Source organism: Ambystoma mexicanum, chromosome 11 (assembly GCF_040938575.1).
Source record: "Ambystoma mexicanum isolate Mex_15411 chromosome 11, UKY_AmexF1_1, whole genome shotgun sequence".
NCBI classification, from domain to species: domain Eukaryota; kingdom Metazoa; phylum Chordata; class Amphibia; order Caudata; family Ambystomatidae; genus Ambystoma; species Ambystoma mexicanum.
The window spans coordinates 537,673,144-537,690,835 of NC_090934.1; the positions used below are offsets into that span (position 1 = coordinate 537,673,144).

The 17,692-nt window shown below is 45.2% G+C and overlaps 1 protein-coding gene across 4 annotated transcripts in view; it reads right to left on the reverse strand.

The window, feature by feature from the left end:
• Positions 1–17,692, reverse strand: part of PRR5L (proline rich 5 like) — a 344,445-nt gene that overhangs the window by 207,912 nt on the left and 118,841 nt on the right. For 2 of the 4 annotated variants that reach the window (XM_069623350.1, XM_069623351.1), the window contains exon 2: positions 11,825–11,949. The exons of the other annotated variants lie outside the window; for them this stretch is intronic. The gene's annotated coding sequence lies outside the window, so the exon portion shown is untranslated. The remainder of the gene's footprint in view (positions 1–11,824; positions 11,950–17,692) is intronic. 4 annotated transcript variants of the gene reach the window in all.

Genomic DNA, 17,692 nt, shown 5'->3' on the forward strand with positions numbered 1-17,692 from the left:
CTTGAATCGACCTTCCCACCCACCGAGTCCTGTGCTAAAGATAAGGCTTGGTGCACTAAGATTCAAGCAGCCCTGCTTAATCAAATTTCTCAGCTACAAACCAAAATCGAAATGAAAAAACTAAGCTCAGACATAAGACCCCCCTAAAAGACCCAACATCCAGCAGAGATTTCCTGTAACCTCTTCAAATTCTCTCCACGATCCATCACCGAAGTGGAAATCATTATCACTAGCCTAAAACCTTCCCGATGTCAAGGCGATATATGCCCTGCAGCTGTCATCAAAGAGGCAGCAAAAGATCTTGCACCGGCCATCACAGCCTTCATCAATTCATCTTTTGAATATAAAACAGTCCCACCAACTTAAAAGATGCCTGGGTACATTCTCTCCTAAAAAAAATAAAAAAAATGAAATAAACAACCTAGGCCCAAATGTCCACACTAACTATAGGCCCATCACCACAGTGCCGTTACTACAGAAAATATCTCCAAATTCAGACCCACTTGGAAACAATCTCCTGGGCCTGCAGCAATCAGGGCTCCAGCCGAGACACGCCTCAGAAACAGCGCTTATAGATTTAAAGACACAAATTGATGAGCAAATTGACAAAGGCAATATAATGCCCCTCCTTCTCCTAGATCTATCAGTCACATTTGATCTCGTCAGTCACAAAGTCCTTTGCAACCACCTCTCCTCCTCAGCCCACTTCTCTGAAGAAGCTACTGAGGGAATTCAATCCTTTTTAGAAAATTGAACGATGAGTGTTCTCGCCTTTGCTCTCTTCTGACCCTGCGCTGTGACATGCGGAGTGCCACAAGGCTCCTGCATGTCACCAACATTATGTAACATATTTACTAAGCCTTTATTTGATGATCTGAACCACTTGGGTGTCACCTACACTAATTATGCAGGTGACACCCACGTCCGCATCCCCATTACTGGCAATCATGATAAGGACTCCAAATTACTAAATAAAATGTACCTCATCATTCAGGCATGGATGGCCACATATGACCTCTGCCTCAATGATGAGAAGACAGCACTTTTATTAACCGGCTCACAAGCCAAACTAAACAAACTTGACACCACCTTCAACTCCTTCTGTATAGACGGAATTAACATCCCGGTCTCCAAAGTCGCCAAAACCCTAGGTGTCTCTCTAGACTCTTCCTTAATGCTGCCCAAACAAGCGAACATTGTAGCCTCCGCCACAGCCTATACTTTTAAATTAATAAAACGCCTGTAGATCCTTTATATCCCTCACAAGCTGGTCCACCTTAGCTAGAGCGCTGATCCTATCCAAATTGGATTATTATAAACGCACTCTACCTCGGAACCAGCAAAAGAAATCTAAAACTTCAGGTCCTCCAAAACAACACTATCAGAGCAGCCTTCAACATACCCCGATCGCACTACATTTCTGAAGCGACACATAACGCCGGCTGGCTGTCCATCAATAACAGAATCTCTCTGAAAACACCCTTACTCACAAGTGTGCTTAACAAACTCAGCACCCAATTACCCGGTCTGCAAATTCACCAAAAACAAGTTGTCCAGACCCATTAGCCCAGCCCAACTCACTGCCTCAAAGTCCCGAAGTATAACCGTCATCTGGAGGCACTAGCTTTCCCGTATTAGTGTTCAAACTTTGGAACTCTCTACCTACAGCTATAAGAACTGTACCTGCTCTCTCCCAACTCAAGACAATCGCTAAAAATGGCTTGCCACCCTTGAAACAAACTAACCTATAGGGCTCCGCTTGTCATTTCCCTCCTGCTAGTGCATAATGTTGTGTATTATTTCCTGCCCACGTAAATGACAATGTTGTAAATATTATCTCAATGTTTTATATAAGTAACATGTAACCTGTAACTAGATCTTGTACAAATGTAACTGGAATAATGTTCCCAGATACCCAAGGGTTTGGCATGCTACACAAATAAATACAATACAATGAACTACAATGAACATGGAATGCAATGGATAAGATCCGAAACGTTGAGAACAGCTGGGGCAAGAAGCAATACATCATTGGGACTCGCGTATGCCTCAATGCAAGATTAAGCAGGGGAGCAGCACATGTGCAAAGTACAGCTGGTCTACAGGGAGCTGCCTGAACTGTAGACGGCCAAGGCCCTGCCCTGGCCTGCTCCGAGGGAATGAGAGGTGCTAATGCCCAAGGGAGTGGAGAACAGGAGCCTAATAGCACAGCAATTAAGCCATTAATTAACCCTGTAAAGGGAGTGCTGAAAATGGAGAGAAACATGTGTTGCATATCAATGCAGAGGACCAACATGGTAAACCCTCGAGATGGCCCAGATGGGATTTTGTGTAGGCATGGGATAGGCACTTGCCAGTCACAGCCGCAGTGGTATTAACTGGACAATGATGGTTGCAAAATGGTGCGAGTACCGGGGCATCTAATAACTGTCTGGCAGATGCCTGATTATACACAAGCCACAACTGTTGGCTTTGCCAATGCCTGTTTTTAACAGGACCTCAATGGACGATACGCAGAGCGCTTATAAATCGGCTAAAATCGAGTGGCTGAAGTCAACCTGGCTAAGACATTATACACCAGTAGCGGGTTTACAACTCCAACTAGCTCAGAAGACTGCTTTGAAAATACACCGGCAGGCACTTCGAGTGCAGTTTGATGTAAAGTCTTGAATAAAGCTACTCAAAGAGTTGCCATGAGGAGGTGTTTTGGGTGGGGAGGGACAGACACTGGGTGGGAATGGCCAGAGTAATGAGCATGGCCATGGGCAGTCAAATAACCAAACACCTGCAACCTATGTGTCCCTCCTCATATGCCATTTCTCCCCATTTGTACTCCAATTCAATAGTTTAGACTTATAGGTGTCACGTGCAACACCCAAAAGCCCGAAAAAAAAAGAAAAAAAGAAAAGCGGAGCTGCTTATGGGCGACAGTCAGCCCCGACAGCACCCCGGCTCGGGAACAGCTTTTGGAGACTGGCAGGGCTCTGCTCCGGCACACTTACAGCAACGGGGGTGCGTTCATGCCCCACCCATTTTCATAAAACACAATTTGTGTTGTAGGGTAGCTTGAGCCCGTGTGACAAATCACTTTCCTTCTTGCACGTAGACTCTCCAGTTCCCTGTGTTGCATTTGTGTGGCCACACTCAGACTGGCCATTTCTGGGTCACTTTTTGGAACATATGTGGGGCATTGTGGTCGCCTACTAACAAACCAGAAGTCTGCCGATAGACAACCGAGCGACACAGCTCAATACTGCGCTCTACCAAATCACATTCACAAACCGTTTCCTGGCTGCCCAGCTACGAATCGCAGGGTGAAGCAAACTAAAAAAAGCCCACGCTCCTGTGGTGAACCCTGCTCTGCGCCGCTCCATGCCAAGTGAGACTTCAGCAAATAAGCGTCAATGAAACCCTGGAATGAAGTTCAAAGGTAACCTGCAGCGCGTGCTGGCCTATATTTGGAATAGGTCATCTGTGTATAAGTTCAAACGCCTGGACACTGCCAGGCTGAGCAGACGGGCAGAGCGTGGGCGTGGGGGGTGGTGTTCGGTAACTTTACCCCCGCCCCGGCCCCCTGTATCATACTTGCCAATATTCCCTGACCAAAAAAGATGTAGGATTTTTCAAGTTTCAAAAATAATACTTTGCATTACAATGACATCACAAGAAAATACAAAAACATACATTGTTGGCACCACTGGAGCATTCTAAAATACACAAACCATCAAACAGCACAACATGGAAAGATGCTCAAATGTTTAAAATGTATAATTCTGAATGGCAAGTTAACACCAAATGCAATTACCTAACTTCACAGAAGGTAATCGCACAGCGCTGGTAAGCACCGTTTGCCAATGCCCTGTAGCAGCAGCATGGGCAATACATATGTATTCCTGCAGTGCAAGATGAATAACTGAACAACATGGAGACTGATAGCCTCCTCAGTCCAATATGCAGATGCTGTGTGATCGTGGCACGCTCTGCCACTTGCCTTCACTGGTGGTTCACCCGTGAAGAGGGGGTTGCGGAAGTGTAACACGGTTCATGCCCTGAAGCTAAACAACCCCTAGCCCCTGCCCCCTGGTCAAATTACGAAGTACTTTCAGGCCAAAAGTGCCATACCAATCAGGGGTCGGACCGATCTAGCCAGCGTGGATGACAGAATGAACAACTCATTGGGAATTAGGTCATTATAGGCACACTCAAACGCTACATTTGGGGACATAGACAATAACTCACTGCCAAGACTGTTACCAGATGTGTTCTCGAGGCTGCCCCTTGGCCGAGAGGGGGAATTTGTCCGAGTTAAACTTAAAGTCTCCAAGATTGGGACCCTCATCTGTCCCTTCAGGCTTGCCGGAGTTTCCACTGGCCATTATTACTTCGTCTCTGCCATTATCTCCCCTACCTCCTCCTTTGCCTCCTACAACTACTCTGCCCACTGGAACTCAGTTTCCTTCCCAGCAGCTCTCTGCCACCCCAATATGTTTCTGCCCCTCACCCTCTGGACAGTGGAGGGGCGGGGGAGGGGGCAGCAACCAACGGTGGGGTAGTCGGACATTCATTCAGGGAAGAGATCTCCCACTGGGGGACCATGCAGCACACCTGGAGGAGGGCACTTCATGGGATGTGTTGAACTTTGCAGTAAAAGTCCTTCTCAATTGTGTGGCATGATTTACGAGGATGTAGCGAAACAAAATGGGCAGTTGACGGCCTTACAAGAAGGTGTGGCAACCGGTCTTGAAATAGTGCGTAATGAGGTGGTCAACCAGGACGCAGAGCCGTTGCCTGGGTCCAGGGTCCAGTCTGAGGACGCCTGGCCAATCATTATTCCAGCAGAGTTTGGCCACCAACAATAGTTTGCAGGAGCCTCCCACTCACTTACCCCCAAGCTATCCTACACATAAACGGCAACGTCTGAAGCAAAAGAAAGCGGTGGTTAAAGCGACAAACCCCGTGATCCCAGCTAAAGAACAGTCCCTTCTTTTAAATTCAACCATTGTTTCAGGGACAATCCAGAACAAGCCATCAAAGCCTAGGAAAAAAAGTATGTCCCGTCAAATGAGGAGCTGCCAAACGAGCATGGGCACCGACCTGTTAGAGCCTCGTTTTCTTGAAGGAGTTAAGGATTGAATCCAGGATCCACCTTTGTGTGGCCCTGAAGTGAGGGAGGGGGGGCAATGAGGATGAGCCAAATGTGGCACCAAATCTCTTTAATGAAGCGTTGGGGACGGGTCAGGCTGGTCTTCTGCTGGCCAAACAGTGGGCTCTCTTGACCAAGTACCAGGCATACAGGCACCCACCATGGTGTTAGATATCAGGAAATTCACCATTAGGAAGACCGGTGGTAAACCCAAGCATCCCCATATCAACAGAAGTGAACTACAAGAACTTGCAGCAAGATTCCTGCCCTGCGGATTCCAAGTTCATCAGATTTCGCATATGTGGAACCAATGAAAACTGGGCCTTCAGGTGAGTCCAGGATACATTGTAGTCTGCCTGCCACGGCTTCCCTGGTCCACGCCCAGATGGAGTCTTTGCATGCAATACCTGGGGTTTGAGGTGGCTTGCGTTCCAGAAGCACTGGCTGACAACTGCTGCAGCTGCTGTACCAAAAGTAAGAGCTCACTAGGGAAGTGGTCAAGCCACGGGGCGTTCGTACTGCCCCAAAAATAGACAACAACCAGGGATGGCTCAATTGCGATGTGGAGGGACCACCCAAATGAACATTTTCTTTGGCCTCCAAGAATACCAGAGGCCATGTGCATTTTCGCCAAAAAGGCCCTTCATTGGACTTCCTCTTCTGAAAAATTAGATAGTTATGCTGCACGAAACAATGCTAGTTGATCTAGTTGATCAGGATCAGATCGATGGGTATCACTTACATCTGGCCATGGCCAACCTTTTGGAGGACTGCTGACCGGTGTAACCCATGAGCATGAGTCTAGAGCAATTTACTCCTCTGATCCAGCAGGAAATGTTCTGGCGGTTGAAGTTATTTTGAAAGGGTCCCCATTTGTAAAACGTGTGCTGGTAAAGAATATCTACGACCCTCAAGGGGCAGCTCGACTGATGACATTTTTGTCTATGTCGACACGTTGATCATTAACTGGGTCAGGTCACTGGGCGAGGAAGGCATCGTTCTGGGAGGTGATCTGAACGCAAGGTGTGGTGAACATAGGATGGTGGGGAACTTCAGCACAGTTTGTTTAGACAGTAAAATGGTGTTGAAGGCTTTGAACAGGAAAGGGAAAAGTGTTATCAGAGTGGGAACTGGTTGTTTTGAATGGAAGAACGAAAGGCGATATTCCTAGGAAACCGTCCTGGCCGGGTGGGGACTATCTATGCTGCAACAATGTCCCGATTGACAGAATTGCTGGGTTGGGTATTTTCAACCAAAAAGTAAATGACCATGCAGGCTTGAATGCAGAGTGGGCATTTGAGTTTCAGGGCCCCAAAATGGCTGGTAATAGAGGGCCTGCAAAATGTTGTGGCAAGAGCTTAATATGAAAAAGGTTGATCCACAGGCGTGGCCTACGAACAAAATAGAATGTTGGCTCGTAAAGATTGCGACTTGTGCTGGCAAAAAGAAGGGTAAGACTATCTGCAGGTCAGGAAAGCGGTATATCCATCTGTATGTGCCTGAAATTAGAAGTGCGAAAAGATTCCTAAGGAAGCAGCTGCGTTCGTTGTGCAATTTGTCCGTTTCCCCCTTCCGAGTACAGCGAGAAATATCCAGAGCAAAGAATCAATATAGAAACTGGGTAGGGAGGAGGAAAAGGGTAGGATTGGCAACTGGCAGAAAATGACTGAAGCTCAAACAAATCATCACTCGGGAAGTATATGGCAGGTTTTGGCATCAGTGAGAGTCCTTCTGATCAGTCAATTCTGAACCCCGTTATGGAGAGTGTGTGGGTCAGGTTTATAGAGTCCAAAATATTTGTTGGCGAGGATCAGTCTGGGCCAAAAAACTCTAGGGTGCCCGGGCCGAATTGTCTATCGGCTGCAGTACTGAAGGGTGACTAAGTTGTGGGCTGACATGCTCGGTCCTTTGTTTAAAAAGGTCTGCGCTACTAAGACCATCCTGGACTCATGGAGAAAATCAATAATGGTACCAGTTCACAAAGCTGGGGAATCACTTGGCCCCAGAAAACTACCTATTATTGTCCCCACTTGAAATCACGGGCAAGGTGCTTGCTTCATATGTTCTGGAGCATTTACAGAGCTGGGTGACGCACAATAAAATACTGCATCCCTTCCAGCCGGGGTTCCACCCTCGGTGGAGTACCATCCACAATATAAGGGTACTTGACACAATTATATCTCGAGCAAGACATCCTTCCTCAGCTTCATTTTATATTGCCTTTGTTGACTTTAGATCGGCATTCGACCAGGTCAATCGAAAAATACGTCTGTGGGGGTATTCCAGTTGGCTCTTAGAGATAATTATAGCTTTGCACACAAACACTTCGGCCCAGATCAAACTTGGCAACCACAGCCACTTTTCGCGCTTGATGTGAATTAGCAGGGGGGTACGACAGGGCTGTATGCTGGCCCCCCTTGTCTTTAACATCTATGTAGCAGACTTGTTGAATAGGTTGAGGAGGAAAAAGCAGGCTGCCTACCTAGGACTGGCAGCTTGCCTACTGGCGGGATGCTTTATGCCGATGACCTGGCAACCTTTGACCACTGTTTTGTACGGATTAGAAGCACCATGTATGAAAGATTTAAAATGGCTGCACGTAGTGGAATCTCGTTTTTGGAAGGTTGTTTTGGGATTGCCTAGCTCTACCTCGATTGAATTATGTCCGTCTCGAGTTTGGCCAGACGTCCTTGAAAGCCCAGCTTTTGATTCGCAGAGGTTCCTTGATGTCCAAGTCTAAGATGGATTCAATTTGTCCCCCCATTAGCAAAGCTGGGTAGGAGATATGACCTGGGCAAGCAGGGGGAAAAGCTCCTCTTCCCAGATGAAACTATTTCAAGAATTATGCAAAATTATTGATTGCTTTCCTGACTTTGAGATATGTTCCGTTTTCTCTACACTGTGGTTAAATTAGACTGGCTGCGTAATTTTGAACATCTGGCCAAATTAAAGGGACATGCGAACATGGTCAATCTGGTCTATCACTTTATGCAGCCAGAATGCTATTTACTGTTATGTCCAGATCCAGACGTTCGCAATTTTAGATTAAGGTTTAGGATTAAACTGCCAGTGTTAACTGTCCGAGGGCCACAACTGAACCTGGCACTGGAAGCCCGATTCTGCTGACTGTGTAAGGGTGAGACCAATTTAAAGTCTGCCAAGCATGTGCTTACAGAGTGTCCCCAAATGGGGGCCCTTTATATGGTCATGCTTGGTCCATTTGTCCATGATTTTACTTCCATAAAGTTTTTGGATTTTTGGGAATTCTGTTTAAACTCTGAATCGATGTCTGTCATATTGGTGCTATTTGGGGTGTGGAGAAAGATTGAAAAGCATCTCAACAAAAAATAACGATTCTGGGTGGTCACTTAGTATATGTGCAACTTTAGGCCTTGAAATTAATTGTACTCTGTTTTTAGGACAGTCTGCAAGAAGAGACTTAATTGATTGCTTGACTGGTTGATTGGTTTTGCAAAATGAGTGATTTAACATGTTACTAAACGTATATTTTAAATTGTGTTTGTAATGTTGATTGTAAAAATTATTTTATAAACTATATACAATAAAGTTATATTCCAATTTGTAAAGTAGCTTGTTTTTGCTTAGTCTTTACTGTGATCCACGTGACATCATGGCCCTCTAGAATTAGAATCTTGAGGGAAAATTCAGGAGGGCAGCTAGAGCCAGTCCTGCTTTTTGCTTCCAATTGCATGCTGGAACTTTGTTTAATTTTTCCCATTGCAAGGGATGTGATACAAGGCCCAGCAGGCAGTACGGAAAAACACACAGAGGCCTGGCTCAAAGATTCCACATGGAACTGGGAAACTTGGCAGCTATGTGGAGAGGTTGTGTACTACCGTGGGTTTCCATTCAATAAACACCTTTTGAACATGTATGTTCCCAAAGAGTCAACATTTCATGGGCGAAGAGGAGCAAACCCACGACCTTCGGAAGGAAATCAGTACCAGCTGTTTAGAAAACCGATGTGCTTCATCGGGCCCACAAACACACGGGCCCAGAGCAGCGACGTGCACACAGGAATATCCAGTACTTCATTTGTAGATCAATAAGTGCCAGGACCCAAATATTTTCTAGCACAGCTGTGCCACATCTGGGCATCCACTCTCCACCCACTAGTTCCCCTTACATTGTCAACATATTTGGGGTGGCAGCTACAGCTCTCACTGGCTTATTTGGGTATGATGTGGGCACCATAAATGAAAAATGCTCAATTTACAAACAGCAATCAAAATAACATAAGACAGCTGTGCCTTGAAATGGGACACAAAGTGTTTAAGCTGCTTTGTTAAACACTTCATCCTCGTTTCCTCCGATTCGCTAGAGATAAAGAGAATGGCATCATTACTGAACTAATAAGATATACTGATAAACATCTCAGCGAGATGATCGTGTACAAGTTGGCGATCAGCAGAGTCACACATTCTTGGCTGTGGTCTTGTCCCTGGACTTTACCTTTGGTATTATTGTTGGCTGCTCTGTTATCCACTCAGGGCCAGTGTCCCTCTACCACACTAATCCCACTGGAGCCTCTGTGACATCAATCACAGCCATCTACCAATGCATGAGTAAGACTCAGCGAGTTTGCAGCCTGGCGCATGCCTGCGTATTGACGTAGCTCTAGATAACTGCATATCAGTAGATAAAATGGAAAGTTCCTGGCTTAACAAGACGCAGCATGCATCTGCTGATTGCCCTGACTGCAGAGGCACAGCAAAGCCAGCATCATAGTGACACTGGCATGTGCATGCCCAAGTGCCTGCTGAGCTAGTGAGCTGCACTTTGTTCCATGTCTGCTGGCTGCTGCTCGCACCACATGCCCAAGTATGCGGCAGTGCTGCCAGTCATTACTCCAGTGGAGCAGACCAAGTATCATGTAGGCTGACCAGGGGTCAAGGAGTCCTGAAGTGAATGTATATTGTAGGTGATGTGGAATGTGGGGCCATTCTGCCAGGCAATTCAGGGCACACAATGCAAGTTTCAGAGGTGTTGGGCTGGATAAGCCATATACTGGCAAACAGGGCGTTAAAACCCCTTCCAACTCTCAAACGCTCACCCTCCACCATTGTTTTTCAAGGTAAGTGATCGAAAAGAAGTGACAAGTTCTATGTCATGACCGGCAACAAGGCAGGCATTGAAATGCTGGTGGATTCAGGATATCCTGAATCCACCAGCATTTCAATGCCTGCCTTGTTGCCGGTCATGAATTCCCTGAAATTATATGAAGTAGTTACAACAAGCCCGTATCTGCTCTGGTACCAGTAGACATCAACCCCAGAGCGTAGGGTCAATTTCACATAACAGTTCAAGGTTATGAGTGGCCACACATTAAATACAAAGGACGGCTGGCCATGGGTAAATTGTATGTGGCACATAAGGGAGCCAGTGTATTGAGATGGGAGGAGCAGGCATCCTTAAACATCCAAATATGTCCTGGCAAAGAAGCATGCATTTTGTGTGGAAGTCAAGGAGGAATCCAAACTACTGGTCTCAGGAGGATAGGTCAGGGGGAACGCGCTCGCCTTGGAAGAAAGACGATGCAGAGCAACACAGGTTTGATCCCCGGGTCCATGCTTAGAAACCTCAGGGTATTAAGTGCGTTATAAATAACCAATTATAAACTAATTATATTAATACTGGGACGTTGAAGGCACCATATACTGCAGTCTTTACTGACAAGCTAGGAAAACAAAAGGGGTTCATATAAACAATTGTTTTTAAAAAAAAAGGGGGGAGGTTCTCAAGGTGCATAAGGTGAGACATGTGCCAGTGTTGGGAAGAGAAGCTCTAGGCAGGGTTAGAAACAACTGGAATCACCTGGGGTAATTGAGGACATTGAATCTTCAGAGTGGTTGTCCGCTGTGATACTTGCTCACAAACATGATAGCAGATTGTGTGTGTGGACTTGTGCAAGTTGAAAGCAACTATTTGTGTGGATAGGTAATATTTGCCTAATACCAATGATGTTAGCCACTATGGGATGGGGGTCTTGGTTTTACACTGTTGCACTCTCCTCTGTATACCATCCGAGTAATTTAGATGGAGCATCACACCCTCTCACCTCCTTTATAACACTGTTGTGCAAACAGTATTGAGGGTGTTGCAGGACAAGTGGTTGACAGTCAAATTAGCCAAGTGTCAGAGGAGCAGCTCAATGCCTCTGCAGGAAGGACCGCCCCCATCCTTCCTGTATGCTGGAAGCCAGAGATCGGGACATGCACGGCACCAGTGATTGTGCCTATTCAAAGGAGAGTCTTCGAGAAGAGGTGTCCACTGAGAAAACCCTATACGATGTATCCCCGTAGAGATGACAATCTCTTGGAGGAGATCCCTGAAGGAATATGAAGATGAGAGAAAGAGAAGCTGATGATGTCACAAGAAGCAAGCGTGATGCACTGGGAAGAGTGGCTAAAGGAGAGGATGTATGGACCTTATAGAATCGGATGACAAAATAAAGAATCGAGTGAACGTTCATATGCGGAATGAAGATTGCACGTGTGAAGAGCACTGCAGAAAATGCACACCGTTTAACTGTACAGATGCAGCAACGCAAGTAGACTAAGGAATCTTAAAGGCTAGTTATACGTAGTGAATAGACTGCAGGCGGTGCCGCCATTATATAGAATTCTGGACAACAGTGTCACATGTTTAGTAAGCTCGTACCTGTAAAGAAGGAACAACTGGAAAAGCTGTGTCGCAGCAACATGAAGCCACAATCATTGAAGGGCCTGGAAGAGTTGTCTGGCCTGGTATCAAAAGGATGAAGCAGCCAAGAACTGGTTATCTATCTGAAAAGAAAAGTAACAGACGCTGAATCGTCTTGTGTTAATGTACAAAGAAAGAACGCTAGGAGTACCAAGTTTGTTAAAGACAATCATATTCTGCAAAACAGACCAAATTATAGTCTCCAGTCACGCGAGTCAAGGATAGAAACAGGAGTTGGGCATGCAGACCAGAACTGTGATAAGAATATGCCTATACTCTTTTATTCCCAGGAGCAAGGATACTTTGCAAGGCCAAGTTCAAAGACAATCTGAATGGCAGAAGGCCTGAGCGATGAGATATTGGGCTAATTGGGAGGGGCGACATGGTCAAAGTCCAACCACTGGCACCTGGGGTACCAGCTTACGTGCTGCTAGTGAGCGAATGTTCCAGAAGGGTACAAGCGTGCCAACCAATTGTAGGCAGCCATATAATGAAGGGCCTTATAGTTTGAGAGACAATAGTATGCCGTTTACCTAATAACTGATGAGGATGACTTGCACTTGGGGTGGGCATAAGTTGTCCACCTGACTGTAGAGACCCAATCACAAGCTGTCCCTATATAGAAAGTATACTTAGATGTTCCCCTTAAGCAAATCACAACCCCATAGGGTTTTCTTGTTTGCCACATAGTGTGACATGAGTTGAGAATGCTGTATGACATCTGTCGATGCCCGTTGTAACTCCCTGTTTTAGGCAATTGAAAATAAAACAGTTGGCGGAGACTTTTGCCAACTTCCTGAGTGGTTCATATTTGCTGTAAGAGTTATTCTGCATCCCATCCGGAGTATGACGCGTTACTGATTTAAGGACCCCCTGGGTTCAATACCATTGACAGTAATGGGATTAAACCAAGGTGGGATATAATCAAGGTCATATTGCAGACACCAGCTCCATTGCCCAAAGAACAACTTGGGTCATTTCTGGGCATTACCTACTATTATGTACAGTCTATAGCTGTGTATGTGGAGGAGACTGTCCATATGAGGGAAGCTACATAAAAAACATGCTTTTTTTCATGGTCACAGAAGTCTCAGGAGGAATTTAAGGTGATCAAGTGTGAGGAGAATTGGGTGCCATCATTATCTACTTTTAATGTTGAGTGTGGAATGGTGCTGACAGTAGATGTCAGTGGTGTGGGTAGTGGTGGTGGTGCAAAAGTAGAATGGGGAGAATTGCCACACTGAATTTGCATCCAGGGCTTTGAGAGAACTAAATAAAAGATATGCGTTCATTGAATAGGAGGCATTGGCGGTGTGGGGGGGGGATCTATTTTTGCACATTGTTGTGGGGTATGCAACATGTAGTCCAAACCAATCAAACTCCTTGCACATGGTTTGACCACCAAGCCATCAAGTTCTGCGTCTCCTTGAATTGCTAGGTGGAAGGTTGACTTGCAGGATTATCATTTTTTAAAGGAAAACTTGTTGGGGTAGAGAATTGATGTGGTGGATTGTTTATCGACGTTACTCGCACCAATGTATGTGATGCAGTAGGAGGATGACATTCAAATTGCTTGTGTAATACCCGCTGTAGAAAAAAGGGGAATGGCTGAAGGAATCTGAGAAACATCCCAAAGTGACATGGATTTGTAGGTGTCTAGTTGAACGATTGACAAATTTTGAGCAATTGCATGAGGGCAGACTGTACACTGCAGTTCTGTATTAACTGGCTGCAGGTCCCTGGGGGTTGACCCTGCATACTTCATTGGGGGGGACATCTTGAAGATTTGTCACATGAAGGAAATTTGGACGGGCTGCTTACCAAAAGGCAGTTGCAGGAATAATTGTTGGTCGGCAATGGATAAGGATATAGAGCGACTATTGACAAAAGTCAGACGGCGCAGTGGACCCCAGATGAAGTCTGGAGCAAGGTGGCACTAGACATATTTGGTTTGTTTGATGCTTTGGTAGGGGAAGAAGCAATGTTTTTTCTAGTCTCGGTTGACTACAAATTGGATGGAGGTATTGCCTGTACAGGCATTACAAGCAAGGTTATTGAATTCATGTGGATGATTTTTGATAGAGTGGTGTCGGTGTTGGGGTGGTCAGGAAAAGTCCCAATGAGGGATGGTCAGGAAAGGTCTCAATGAGAAATAGGGGTTCACGTTGCGGGTGCCATATTTGTGACTGGGGGAGCGGCGAAGTTGCAATTATATATGTATCCAGCGTAGTTAGTGAATGGGATAGGCGTTACTTTAAGTGTTACTTTGTGTTTAAGTTGATACATTTAAGATGTGTACTCTTGCAACAAGATAAATATCATGTCAAAATCACCAAAGAAATATAAACACTATCTGGGTATGATGTGTCACAAAGCACCTGGAAGCTGGGCAACAAGGAGCTTCGAATGCACATGCGAGGAATGGGATTGGTTATGAAGAAACCACTGTAAAGGACTCAATAGTTTTTAAGCATGCATGCACACTGATATACATACATGGTGAATTTACTCATCTATATGGAATGCGCTCTTTTTATAACTTGGTTAAACCCTGCAGTCAGGGTTTTGCAAGGTGAATTTTGAGTGACTGGGAAAAACTGGTTTTGCAGGATTTGGAGGCCAAAAGGAAAGGTAATTAATAGTTGCGACATTAAGCCTATGGTCAGCCAACAGGGTGGTCTGAGGTTTTTATGGCTTGGCAGTATCATAGAAGGACGAAGCAATTTTTAAGGGCATGGGAGCTTGTTTATTGTTCAGGGGGATACAGCCATTTGCTTTTTGACCAGCAATAAACCTGGGGTGAAGTCACGCTCGAGGCCAGAGTTCACTGATAATTCATGGGTTTTGATTGTTTTCTCAGGATGCGACCAGAGGCCATGCATGTTGAATTGGTTGTAGTTAAGTTTAGAGTGTTCTGAAGACACCGGCAAGTTGGGGTGGGTGAAATGGTTATCGCCAGTTTAAAGGGAATCTGTTTATTCTTCCCCTCCTCATTGTTTGAAGTACTCTGGTAAAACATGTGCAATTACGTCCTGGGTTAGGAGGTCTCAGGCCAGCTGGGAATTGTAATAAATTATCTTTGTATGTGGATGTGTAACTATGCGATGATGTCACGACCGACCACGGACAAATCCTAAAAGAGGGTGTGTTGTACACATGAGCTTAACGTGACCACTGAGAGCGGGGGAATTGGAGAAAGATTGGATTTCTTGTGTGTAGTTCTTGACCAAACATGTGGGGGGTGGATTGTAATAAAATATATGGGAGTGTTTTATCTCTTGCAAAAATGAATATAATTTGTCAACTTATGTGGTTCAGGGAGATTCGGGTTAGGACTCTTTAGCATCTTCTATCCCACCACCCCCTCACCCTCCAGTTGCTGATTGTACAAAAAACGTAACTTTACATACAAACATGTACTCACTTCTCAAGTGGTGGGCCTGATGTGGGTTAAGATGATTAGAGGTCCATCCACACACCAGATAGTCTGGTTTCTGACAATGGTCAGTAATTTGTCTTGCACCACAAATGCGAAATGTTTCAAGCAGTCATAGGACTGTATTGTATAACCCCGGTGCCAATGATTTTGAAGTGAGGGATAATAAATATATAAAGGACATTGCTCATTAGGCATTGGCCAGCAGGTTGGATAGGCAGAGTGCTTCAACCAAGCAATCAAGGCTCTCTAACACACTCAAGTCTGCCCTTACTGGATGTACACAAATTGAAATGATATGGGGCAGGAAAGCCAGTTCCAAGTTGAGACTACTTTATATGCAAATTATTCCAAGGGATATTGTCCTGCGCCCCATGTAGACTTTTTCATGTTTATACCGATAAAGGTTCAGGAGTCCAAAGTCTCCAATTTAACTGGACTATACTATATTCCACTCAAGAATGTAGCCTTTCCCACCCCAAAGTCCCAGAGAAACTCGCCCAGCACAGTTTGTTGTCCGTTTTGTATACCCTTTATGCAAATGCATAAGAAATATACAAGAGGTGTGGTAGAATATTCATTTTTAGAATGGTGCTTTTCCCCAAAGTTGATAGCTGACCATCTTTCATATCCCCTTAGTATTTACCAGTACTTTTGTTAAGCCATGCCAGTCTACTGAATCTGAAAAGTGCCCGGATGTTCCATGGGTCATGCTGCTTCTTTACAAAGCCACCTTGTGAATGGTGCATCAGTATCCTCTAGGCCAAGCACGATTATGGTGGTTTATTCATCCTCCATTCGTTTTGTGCTATAAGTGTTTAGGTCCAACTGAGTCTTTATACAGTTAAATCCGTCCTGAGCGCGTTATAAATATTAAAAATCAAATCATCATGTGAATCGTCAAGACTGCATTCATCGGAGAGATGGGTCTGTGACTCACGCGCAGTCTAAAGCCTATCACTGCAGAGTTTACTGGAGTCGGCTGCCTGCATATTGGGGGTGTTAATCACGAGTCAGGACGTGTTTGCTTCACAGGCTGGCATCAGTACTCCAAGACTACCTCTTCGAAGACCTCAGCAGGCGGGGGATAAAAAGGACATTGTTTGCACCCAGTGCAGAGCGGGAAAAAGCAGGGTTCTTGTTTGGAAAGTAGGGCTGTCCAATGAGGTCAGGAGACCACAAGAACGGTTTTTGACCTTTGAACTGGAACATTTCAAAGGCTTTTTGCAGGGGTCTGTTCTGGCCTCACACAAGGCTTGTCCAGCACTCCCCTTTCTTCCCTTTGTCCCCGCTCTATTGTATAGTGTTTTTCCTTTATGTTTAAAGGGACGCTGGCACGAGATCAGAAAAGCAGTGAATGTTGGATGGAAGCACTTAAGCAAACAATTCCTCTGGGTAAAATTCCATTGTGTTTCATGTATTTTTGTGGTGGAGGACAATTACAAAAGGGAGCCAATCACATACAAATCAGTGTTAATTTTGTGATGTTGGATTGAAAGCGAGCAGTCAAGCATCTTACTCTGCTGCCAGGCAGCACGACCAAATTCAGAAGCACTTTACAGTTGTTGGACTTCAGTAGTGATTTACACCATAAAATACTTTGCCAAACCAGGTGCTGGGGTTACTGGCGCCATCTTGCAGAGGGGGCAAACCCCAGACGTCCAGTCAACACGGTTCCTTTCATACATGCCAACATTTTCCATTCCATTCGGGAGATGCTAAACCAATTCTTGTTTTAACGTTCCCTTCTGGGACGTGTAGTCCATGGATTTCCCAATTGCAAACCCAGGACTACAAGCCCCAGAATGCAAAATTGAAACAATGACTAGACTAGTGTCTCCCGAATTGAATAATGGTGTGTGTGACACCTTTGGAGGAGATGAGCTCAGATAAGATGCACCTGGTTGGTCTAATTTCTGTAATAGCACAGACAAGCTAAAACCCATGGAAAATGAAGTTCCTTTTGAATTAACCAATTTTCTAAGCTTTGCTCGGAAACATTTGTTGGCAATAGCGAATTGAAATGTTAACAGACAGCTTATTTATCGGTTGATAATAGCCTGGCAGGAGGCTGGGCGTAAGACTCAAAGGGAGATGTGATTTGTTATGCGCATAGGTTTTCATACTGTGCTTCATTAAACACCTCTGTAGTAATTGCAGAGCACCCGGACCTGCCCAAAGTTGGCTTATTGTGCCTCGACCATGCATATCAAGACCTCGGTTTGTCGAATGAAAAAATAAAATATAAAAAGAAAAAAGGGAATGAGAAAGAGGAGATGAGCACCAAAGACAAAAAAAGGACAGAGAAATGAAGCGTGGTGGGGGGTTGGGGAGGGGATAATGTTTTGTGATAGCATGGGTGGAGGTCAGACTTCTCGGAGGACCACAGA